The sequence below is a fragment of the Oncorhynchus nerka genome, linkage group LG4 (assembly GCF_034236695.1).
Source record: "Oncorhynchus nerka isolate Pitt River linkage group LG4, Oner_Uvic_2.0, whole genome shotgun sequence".
Lineage (NCBI taxonomy): Eukaryota > Metazoa > Chordata > Actinopteri > Salmoniformes > Salmonidae > Oncorhynchus > Oncorhynchus nerka.
In genome coordinates, this window is record NC_088399.1 from 55,380,950 (window position 1) to 55,391,235 (window position 10,286).

The 10,286-nt window shown below is 42.1% G+C and overlaps 1 long non-coding RNA gene across 1 annotated transcript; it reads left to right on the plus strand.

Annotated features, from left to right (window-relative positions):
• The first annotated feature begins 184 nt into the window (after positions 1-184).
• LOC135571300 (uncharacterized) lies at positions 185-10,027 on the plus strand. The gene is made up of 3 exons (XR_010463710.1): positions 185-265; positions 1,092-1,175; positions 8,768-10,027. It is a non-coding gene; the product is annotated as an uncharacterized LOC135571300 (long non-coding RNA).
• The last annotated feature ends 259 nt before the right edge of the window (positions 10,028-10,286 follow it).

Below are 10,286 nucleotides of genomic sequence, written 5' to 3' on the forward strand. Positions count from 1 at the left end.
CCCCCATCCTGGGAAAAATATTATTTGTCCCCCCCAATATATCACTGTAAACATAAATATGTACGTTCAATAATATTAATAATACACAACGAAAGCACTTGTGCTGATTATAGACACTTAATAGCATGTTTTAAGTTTCAAAAGATTGCGACCCCCGCCCTTTGTCTCACAATGGTTTGATCCACTGCCAGTTCCTTGTGTGGCAGGTAACAGAGGGTTCGTATCTACTTTCTGAAAGGCACTCAATGCACGTAACTGACATGAGGTAAATCCAGTCAATCGTGCCATAGCAATGTTTTTTAAATTTATGTTGGCAGGGTTTACGCACACACTAGCTGCATTTGCAGAGCTAGCGGGCAAACATTAACTATTAATCTAGCTAGTACCTATTCCATTTATGTGGCGCCGTCAAAGATGGAATCTTTGCTATCGTCAGTTTATTCCAAGATCAGCATGCAGCTGTAGTGCTTCAAAGTCCCTGTGATAAGGTTAGCGATAAACTGAACAGAACTACACTCTCTTCTACCATTGTCTTAAATATCTTTAATGGTCTAGTTGCAAAAACTAAATTGTCGCTATGGGACTTTGAAGCACGTGTGCTGATCTTGGAGTAAACTGACAATAGCAAAGATTATAGCAAACACCACAGAAATGGAATTGGTGCTCGCTAGCTTTGCAAATTCAGCTATTGTTGCAAGCCAGCCAATATGAAACAAACTATATTAAAATTACAAAAGGTGGCAGCATATGTTGTGTAAATGGTGAACTCGTGATCTCATACAGCTGTCAACTCTTGCCACTGCAATCCGTTTCACATTTGCTAGCTACCTTTTAGATCGAAGCCCATATAGAATGATAGAAGATATGATAGAAGCCCATCTCCTACTGTACATAACCTACACACTGTGTGTGTTTGTGCAGCTAGCCAGCCTGCCAGGTAGAACATTTTCAGAAAAAGGTCAAAAGACAAGAGTATTTTTCAGTACACCAAAACGCAAAGCAAGAACCCTAGTATCCTAAGACAAGTTGATAAAATGTTCATTAGAAAGAAGTGAAATGCTAATGGAAACGTTTCACAATGATGTCATTAGGCAGATCAGGCAACAGAGGGCACACAGACAGCAGAGCTGGGGACAGGTGGGCAGGTACTGACTGGCAGAGACAGGGAGTCTCAGGTAAGTTTGAGTCTTTGTTTGGCAACATTATGAAAGGTTCTACATTTTTTTGACTTGTAAAATAGGGACATAATTGGAAAATGCCATGCCCCACTCTCAACTTAAACTGGTGACTGAACTAAGATTTGTTTAAGGCAAGGGTATTGCTGTTGTGATTAATTGTGTAGTTCTGGGTACTGGTAGTTAGGAGTACGGCAAACACCTTATTTATTTTCTAGGAGACAGACTGTGAAGGTGGTGAAAGGGAAAGAGACAAGGAGAGTGACTTCAGAGGACAGTGTCACAGCCACGGCAGGACCAGGTGTCAACCTTGTTGCCAGCAGCACCAGTATAGGGGACAGTGGCACGGCCACGGCAGGACCAGGTGTCAACCTTGTTGCCAGCAGCACCAGTATAGGGGACAGTGGCACGGCCACGGCAGGACCAGGTGTCAACCTTGTTGCCAGCAGCACCAGTATAGGGGACAGTGGCACGGCCACGGCAGGACCAGGTGTCAACCTCGTTGCCAGCAGCACCAGTATAGGGGACAGTGGCACAGCCACGGTAGGACCAGGTGTCAACCTTGTTGCCAGCAGCACCAGTATAGGGGACAGTGGCACAGCCACGGCAGGACCAGGTGTCAACCTTGTTGCCAGCTGCACCAGTATAGGGGACAGTGTCACGGCCACGGCAGGACCAGGTGTCAACCTTGTTGCCAGCAGCACCAGTATAGGGGACAGTGGCACGGCCACGGCAGGACCAGCTGTCAACCTTGTTGCCAGCAGCACCAGTATAGGGGACAGTGGCACTGCCACGGCAGGACCAGGTGTCAACCTTGTTGCCGGCAGCACCAGTATAGGGGACAGTGTCACAGCCACAGCAGGACCAGGTGTCAACCTTGTTGCCAGCAGCACCAGTATAGGGGACAGTGGCACGGCCACGGCAGGACCAGGTGTCAACCTTGTTGCCAGCTGCACCAGTATAGGGGACAGTGGCACAACCACGGCAGGACCAGGTGTCAACCTTGTTGCCAGCAGCACCAGTATAGGGGACAGTGGCACAGCATTGTCCAGTTACCTCAGTGATGGCACAAAACCATATCAGCCACACCCACAATTTATAGAACCGCAAACTCTTGCCAACAGAGTGTTGAGGTTTCAAGAGAGATGGTTTTGCGATTTCCCCTAGCTACATTATAATCCATCAGTAAAAGGAGTTTTGTGTTTTCACTGTAGCCAAGGGGTTTCAAGCCAGCCATCTTTTGGCCAAAGAGCGGATGCTGCCTTCATTAGTGCAGGATTTAGGAACGGGAGAAAAGCCATTGTAAAATTCACAGCACATCAAAACTGCCAATCCCACCGCCACTTTGTAACTGTAACAGCACACCAGCTAAATCCAATCAGTGTCCAGTTATCCAGCGCGTGGGGTTAACAGCAGAAATGACGAAAGCTACCTTGCACTGTATGAGAAAGCAACAACATTGATTGAATCCATTGAGACACACTCAAGACGATTTGCTGGCAAAGCAGTGGATCACTAAAGGGCAGAATTTTGGATGGTGTGGAGGTTCAGTTTGGCGACCGTTTTGACCAGGACAGTCTAAAAATTCTGTAAAAGTTGGAAAGAGTGCTTCTCACGGGGGAGTTGGATGAGTCTCTAGATCAGTACCCTGAGCTGAACATAGATTCTCTTTCAGTGCAGTTGCCTCTCTTTCGCAACAAATACCCCTTTAGCAGCAGTTGAGAGGCCTCAGGAGGCTTCCAAATCAAATCAAATTGTATTTGTCACATACACATGGTTAGCAGATGTTAGTGCGAGTGTAGCGAAATGCTTGTGCTTCTAGTTCCGACAATGCAGTAATAACCAACAAGTAATCTAGCTAACAATTCCAAAACTACTACCTTATAGACACAAGTGTAAGGGGATAAAGAATATGTACATAAAGATATATGAATGAGTGATGGTACAGAGCGGCATAGGCAAGATACAGTAGATGGTATTGAGTGCAGTATATACATATGAGATGAGTATGTAAACAAAGTGGCATAGTTAAAGTGGCTAGTGATACATGTATTACATAAGGATGCAGTAGATGATATAGAGTACAGTATATACGTATACATATGAGATTAATAATGCAGGGTATGTAAACATTATATTAGGTAGCATTGTTTAAAGTGGCTAGTGATATATTTTACATCATTTCCCATCAATTCCCATTATTAAAGTGGCTGGAGTTGAGTCAGTGTGTTGGCAGCAGCCACTCAATGTTAGTGGTGGCTGTTTAACAGTCTGATGGCCTTGAGATAGAAGCTGTTTTTCAGTCTCTCGGTCCCAGCTTTGATGCACCTGTACTGACCTCGCCTTCTGGATGATAGTGGGATGAACAGGCAGTGGCTCGGGTGGTTGTTGTCCTTGATGATCTTTATGGCCTTCCTGTGACATCAGGTGGTGTAGGTGTCCTGGGGGGCAGGTAGTTTGCCCCCGGTGATGCGTTGTGCAGACCTCACTACCCTCTGGAGAGCCTTACGGTTGTGGGCGGAGAAGTTGCCGTACCAGGCGGTGATACAGCCCGACAGGATGCTCTCGATTGTGCATCTGTAGAAGTTTGTGAGTGCTTTTGGTGACAAGCCGAATTTCTTCAGCCTCCTGAGGTTGAAGAGGCGCTGCTGCGCCTTCTTCACGATGCTCTCTGTGTGGGTGGACCAATTCAGTTTGTCTGTGATGTGTACGCCGAGGAACTTAAAACTTACTACCCTCTCCACTACTGTTCCATCGATGTGGATAGGGGGGTGTTCCCTCTGCTGTTTCCTGAAGTCCACAATCATCTCCTTAGTTTTGTTGACGTTGAGTGTGAGGTTATTTTCCTGACACCACACTCCGAGGGCCCTCACCTCCTCCTTGTAGGCCGTCTCGTCGTTGTTGGTAATCAAGCCTACCACTGTTGTGTCGTCCGCAAACTTGATGATTGAGTTGGAGGCGTGCGTGGCCACGCAGTCGTGGGTGAACAGGGAGTACAGGAGAGGGCTCAGAACGCACCCTTGTGGGGCCCCAGTGTTGAGGATCAGCGGGGTGGAGATGTTGTTGCCTACCCTCACCACCTGGGGGCGGCCCGTCAGGAAGTCCAGTACCCAGTTGCACAGGGCGGGGTCGAGACTCAGCATAGGTATTCCTCTTGTCCAGATGGGTTAGGGCAGTGTGCAGTGTGGTTGAGATTGCATCGTCTGTGGACCTATTTGGGCGGTAAGCAAATTGGAGTGGGTCTAGGGTGTCAGGTAGGGTGGAGGTGATATGGTCCTTGACTAGTCTCTCAAAGCACTTCATGATGATGGAAGTGAGTGCTACGGGGCGGTAGTCGTTTAGCTCAGTTACCTTAGCTTTCTTGGGAACAGGAACAATGGTGGCCCTCTTGAAGCATGTGGGAACAACAGACTGGGATAGGGATTGATTGAATATGTCCGTAAACACACCAGCCAGCTGGTCAGCGCATGCTCTGAGGGCGCGGCTGGGGATGCCGTCTGGGCCTGCAGCCCTGCGAGGGTTGACACGTTTAAATGTTTTCCTCACGTCGGCTGCAGTGAAGGAGAGTCCGCATGTTTTAGTTGCGGGCAGTGTCAGTGGCACTGTATTGTCCTCAAAGCGGGCAAAAAAGTTATTTAGTCTGCCTGGGAGCAAGACATCCTGGTCCGTGACGGTGCTGGTTTTCTTTTTGTAATCCGTGATTGACTGTAGACCCTGCCACATACCGCTTGTGTCTGAGCCGTTGAATTGAGATTCTACTTTGTCTCTATACTGACGCTTAGCTTGTTTGATTGCCTTGCGGAGGGAATAGTTACACTGTTTGTATTCGGTCATGTTTCCAGTCACCTTGCCCTGATTAAAAGCAGTGGTTCACGCTTTCAGTTTCACGCGAATGCTGCCATCAATCCACGGTTTCTGGTTTGGGAATGTTTTAATCGTTGCTATGGGAACGACATCTTCAACGCACGTTCTAATGAACTCGCTCACCGAATCAGCGTATTCGTCAATGTTGTCTGACGCAATACGGAACATATCCCAGTCCACGTGATGGAAGCAGTCTTGGAGTGTGGAATCAGATTGGTCGGACCAGCGTTGAACAGACCTCAGCGCGGGAGCTTCTTGTTTTAGTTTCTGTCTGTAGGCAGGGATCAACAAAATGGAGTCGTGGTCAGCTTTTCCGAAAGGAGAGCGGGGCAGGGCCTTATATGCGTCGCGGAAGTTGGAATAGCAATGATCCAAGGTTTTTCCATCCCTGGTTGCGCAATCGATATGCTGATAAAATTTAGGGAGTCTTGTTTTCAGATTAGCCTTGTTAAAATCCCCAGCTACAATGAAGGTGGAGGTGCAGGGGTTGGTTGACTAAGTTGAGGTGCTGATCAGAATTTTGTCTGTAATGTACATAAAGACAGGCTGGACAGTCTTGAGGGGAAATATCTGCCAGCAATTTGTTGGATCCATTGAAACCCTCAAACATATGTTTGGTTCTTTTGTTCAGTAGTGTGTATAACAGTGGTTCTCAACCTTTTTTGAGTACTAGAACCCCTGCATATTTTGAGGAAAGGCAGGCAAGGTTTTGAGTGGTTCTCAGGGACCTCCACCCCCTCTATATTATATGTAAAGTTAGTGGAATCCTTGTGCTGCTGAATACGTTCATTATACTTTTTTATTTCATGGACCCCTTGCCATTACACCAGGGACCCCTAGGGGGTCCACCTACCCTGTTTGAGAACCCCTGGTGTATAGTATGATATTTGTTATTTTGTTTAGTAGTTTTTAGTACATGACAGTACACTTACTAATTATTGATTTAATTTAATTTAAAATTGCATACTTTGTGTGACATATTTGTCCATAGCTGTTGTTTGAGACACTGACTGAACAATAACCAAGTATTTCTGAAGGATATTTTGGTTGATTTGTTTGGGTTTTTCATTGAAGTAGTTATCTTGCTTTTAGAACTGTACTTATTCTGAGCGTTTTGTTCTTGTAAAGATGTTGTAATAGACTCAAACCAGTGGCACATATTTAATGACTATATAAATGAATCAGAAAAAGTTCAATAAAAAGGTCAGTTCAGTGCGGAGACCAACTTTGTGATGGTTCTCAATGGAGATTCTTTGAGATGAGATCGCACCATGTTCATTATATTTATGAAACCTGCACCCATACAGTGTACAGTACCATTACCACCTACTAGCCTTGCTTGGTATTGCTGGTTGTAAATATAAATACCTGCATACATACTGGACTGACGAGGAACACTGCTATAACTATTATTATTATTAGTATTATAATGATTTAAACATTTTAACAAGTTGGGACAACCCTTCAGTTAACTACTGTACCTATCAATTATCCAGTAGTAGTGATTATGGTTCCTCAATATACATTTAACATATTACAACGTAGGCTATGTACAGCACTTTACTTTTGGTGTCCCCCTCAGGAATTGCTCTTGAGAAAATGTCATGTAATTGTCCCCTCCAAAGTTGATATCAGATTTTCGCCCCTGCTTACAGGCAACAATAGTGCAAAAAAAGTGTTAGGTGAACAATAGATAAGTAAAGAAATAAAACAACAGTAAAAAGACAGTGAAAAATAACAGTAGCGAAGCTATAAAAGTAGCGAGGCTACATACAGACACCGGTTAGTCAGGCTCATTGAGGTAGTATGTACATGTAGATATGGTTAGAGTGACTATGTATATATGATGAACAGAGAGTAACAGTAGCGTAAAAGAGGGGGTTGGCGGGTGGCACACAATGCAGATAGCCCCGTTAGCAAATGTGCGGGAGCACTGGTTGTTCGGCCCAATTGAGGTAGTATGTACATGAATGTATAGTTAAAGTTGTGTTGTTGTGCGTTAATAACAATTAGACTACGTTACCCAGCAGGCTATGCGGGTGGGCAGGTGGTTGAATAATGCCTTCCATGGCTAAAAACAAGGAGTTTTTTAGCTGAAGTATATGTTCATTAAAAGTAGTTAAACCTACGCCCCGGTTTGTCATTATACAAGGAACAAACATAACAAAAGTGACTGTGTATATATGATAAACGGAGAGTAGCAGCAGCAGCGTAAAGAGGGGTTGGGGGTAGCCATTTGATTACCTGTTCAGGAGTCTTATGGCTTGGGGGTAAAAAATGTTGAGAAGCCAGCCAGACATTTTGTTTTGTATATGTTTTAATGACTCTAAATAGTTTCTAAAATAGATTTTTTTTAAATTAAGAAAAGGGGCTTTTTCTTCAAATTTTGATTTGTGTATGAAATTTTTTCCTCATATGAGCAAACATCAGCATAAAAAAGTACCACAGTGTGAGTCATAATACTCATAATACCCATAAAACCTAACGGTCAAACAGGGAAATGGTTGCAATCGTTTTTCACATAGGGGATTTTAGAAACTCATAAAATAAGGGTTCTGTTTCCTGTAGGCTTACCCTGGCGTGATGTTTTGATAACTGTAAATCTCTTTAGGACAAGGTGACTTTTATCAATATATTTGCCTGGGTGCCAATGTAATGTAGCTAAATGTAGTTATTCATAAATTAGCTAAATTTCTTTAAATGGACAATTCTGTGAACTGTCTTGTGAAAGTTTTCAATTGTTGCAGGTGGTTAGAGCGTTGGACTAATAACCGGAAGGTTGCAAGATCGAATCCCCAAGCTGACAAAATAAAGATCTGTCGTTCTGCCCCTGAACAAGGCAGTTATTAACCCACTGTTCCTAGGCTGTCATTGAAAATGAGAATTTGTTCTTAACTGACTTGCCTAGTTAAATAAAGGTCAAATTTTAAAAAAATGACAAAATACCTGTTAGCAAAGGTGTCAGCTAGAGATGACTTGCAGGGGTTTGTAGTTTTGCATGTCTACTTTCATGCTAATTAGCATTTTTGAATCTGAGAGTAAATAGAGACTAATATATTGATTAAAAGTCACCTTGTCAGAGAGATTTTACATGGTTATCAAAACATTACACAAAACACAGCCCTTTATTTAAAGGGTTTCTAAAATCCCCTATGGGAAAAATGAATGGTGTAAAAATGATTGGAACCATTTCCCTGTTTGACTGCTAGGTTTTATGGGTATTATGACACCTCTACTGTAGAGCCCTCTATATGCCACTTCTTATGCTCTGATTCTGAGAACAAGTAAGACTTCCATTCTATCGGTCACAGTGTTTTCAGCACTGCAATGTAATCAATGTCTGTCTTGCATTAATCATATTATTGCCCTGTCTTGTTTTGCTCACTTTGTACAAAATAATAAAATGCAGTACTACAGGATATTTCTTAACGTAGCTCTTTATTAGCTAGCTATAACTGGCATGTTCACGTATTGCCAACCAGGACCAAACTGCCTGTGACCTAACCGTTTGGGTGGTCTTAACCAATCATAGCACAGTATGATATGGCGGTAAAATGCATCCAATTACAATTCAGTATGTTTACACATATGAATATTACATGCCCATGTAACAGTGAACATTAGGCTGTGTGTAGGGTTCCTAAAACTTTCAAGCATGAGTCTGTGTCTGACTGTATACAAATAAGGTTTGAGAGTATTGTTTACATGTGTTTTCTTATTGTCCCCAGGGTTCATGCCAGGATTTTTTTCGAGACCTGATATTGAAGAACATTCAACATGAGGCCTATGTTTTTCATCTGCACTGGATATTTGTTTTTATTTGATTGATTTTCTCTCTACTAAATGCGAAGGAATTACATGTATTTCAAATATGTATTTTGTATGTTTTATTATACTGGGCTGAACTACACTGTAATCTATTTTGTAACCAGATACTTTCTAAAGCTGTAATATGTATTTTCAAAATACAATTTGTTTTTGGTACATATTTGTATCTTTATTTATTTTTATTATAACTGGTTTGGCATGTATTTGTTTTGTGAGGGCTGTTTACCAGGTTTATTTGCCATTGAGTAGTATGCTTTCTTTTGAGTTTAACCTATAGTTGTTGGTGCTCTTCAAAAGGTTAAGATCACATTCCTGCTTAAATTCAGACATTTTATTTTTTGATGGGCTTTTTCTAAAATAGTGATTTATTTTTCTTTCATTTCTAACTCCGATGTACAGTAACTTTTGACGAGTATGAGATTATCATTCCCCTAATGTACACCTTAAATGCATCTGAAATTATATTAGGGTTAGGCTTTTCCCATCCTCTATGTCTACATTTGTAATGGCAATTTTATTTTTATTTTTTTCATTTACTTATTTAATACATTTCGGGTCTTGAACATGTGCTCTGTTCATTCTCCATATTCTGTCAATAAGTGTATTTTCTGTTGGTGTAATTAAACATGATAGAAGATCAGAGAATGATCAATATTATTGTCATGTTTAACCCAGTAAATTGTTTAGGGTATTTTTGGAAATAAAATAAATGTAATCAATTCTTTAATAGATTTTCTTACTTTGAGAAAAAAGGACTAGTCTTTTGTAGTTGGGAACAGTAATCTCCAGGTGTACTGGAAATGATTTGTAGAGCTGAAATTTTGCAGCCTCTTTGAAGGTTCCTTGAATTTGTCTTTTTTTATTGCTATGTCTGTCAATCGTATCAAATGTATGATTTAGGTCGCATGCTAAAAATAATAGTTCCTGTCTGGATTTGATCTAATATTGCTTGAATTATATCGAAAAAACCATCAGATTTGCCCCTGGTGGGACATACCATGAAAACAGTGTTTATTTTCTTGCCATGTATTCAACATGAGAAAACGGCCTTCTTGGTCCGTGTGCTGGAAAAGGGTGTATTCTTATTCATTTGGATGCCTACACCTCTGCTGTTACTACAGTTGGTGGCAGCATAGTCCTCTCCAACCCAGCTCCTCTTTAAATAATACATTTCTACTTTTTTGAAATGTAACTCTTGCAGGAAAACCACATCTGCTGACAATCTCTTTAAGTGTTCAAGAACCATATGCTTTTTTCCATCATGGAGCCTGTGCACATTCCATGTAATACAGTTGTGGCCAAAAGCTGAGAATGACACAAATATTCATTTTCACAAAGTCTGCTGCCTCAGTTTGTATGATGTCAATTTGCATATACTCCAGAATGTTATGAAGAGTGATCCGATGAATTGCAATTAAT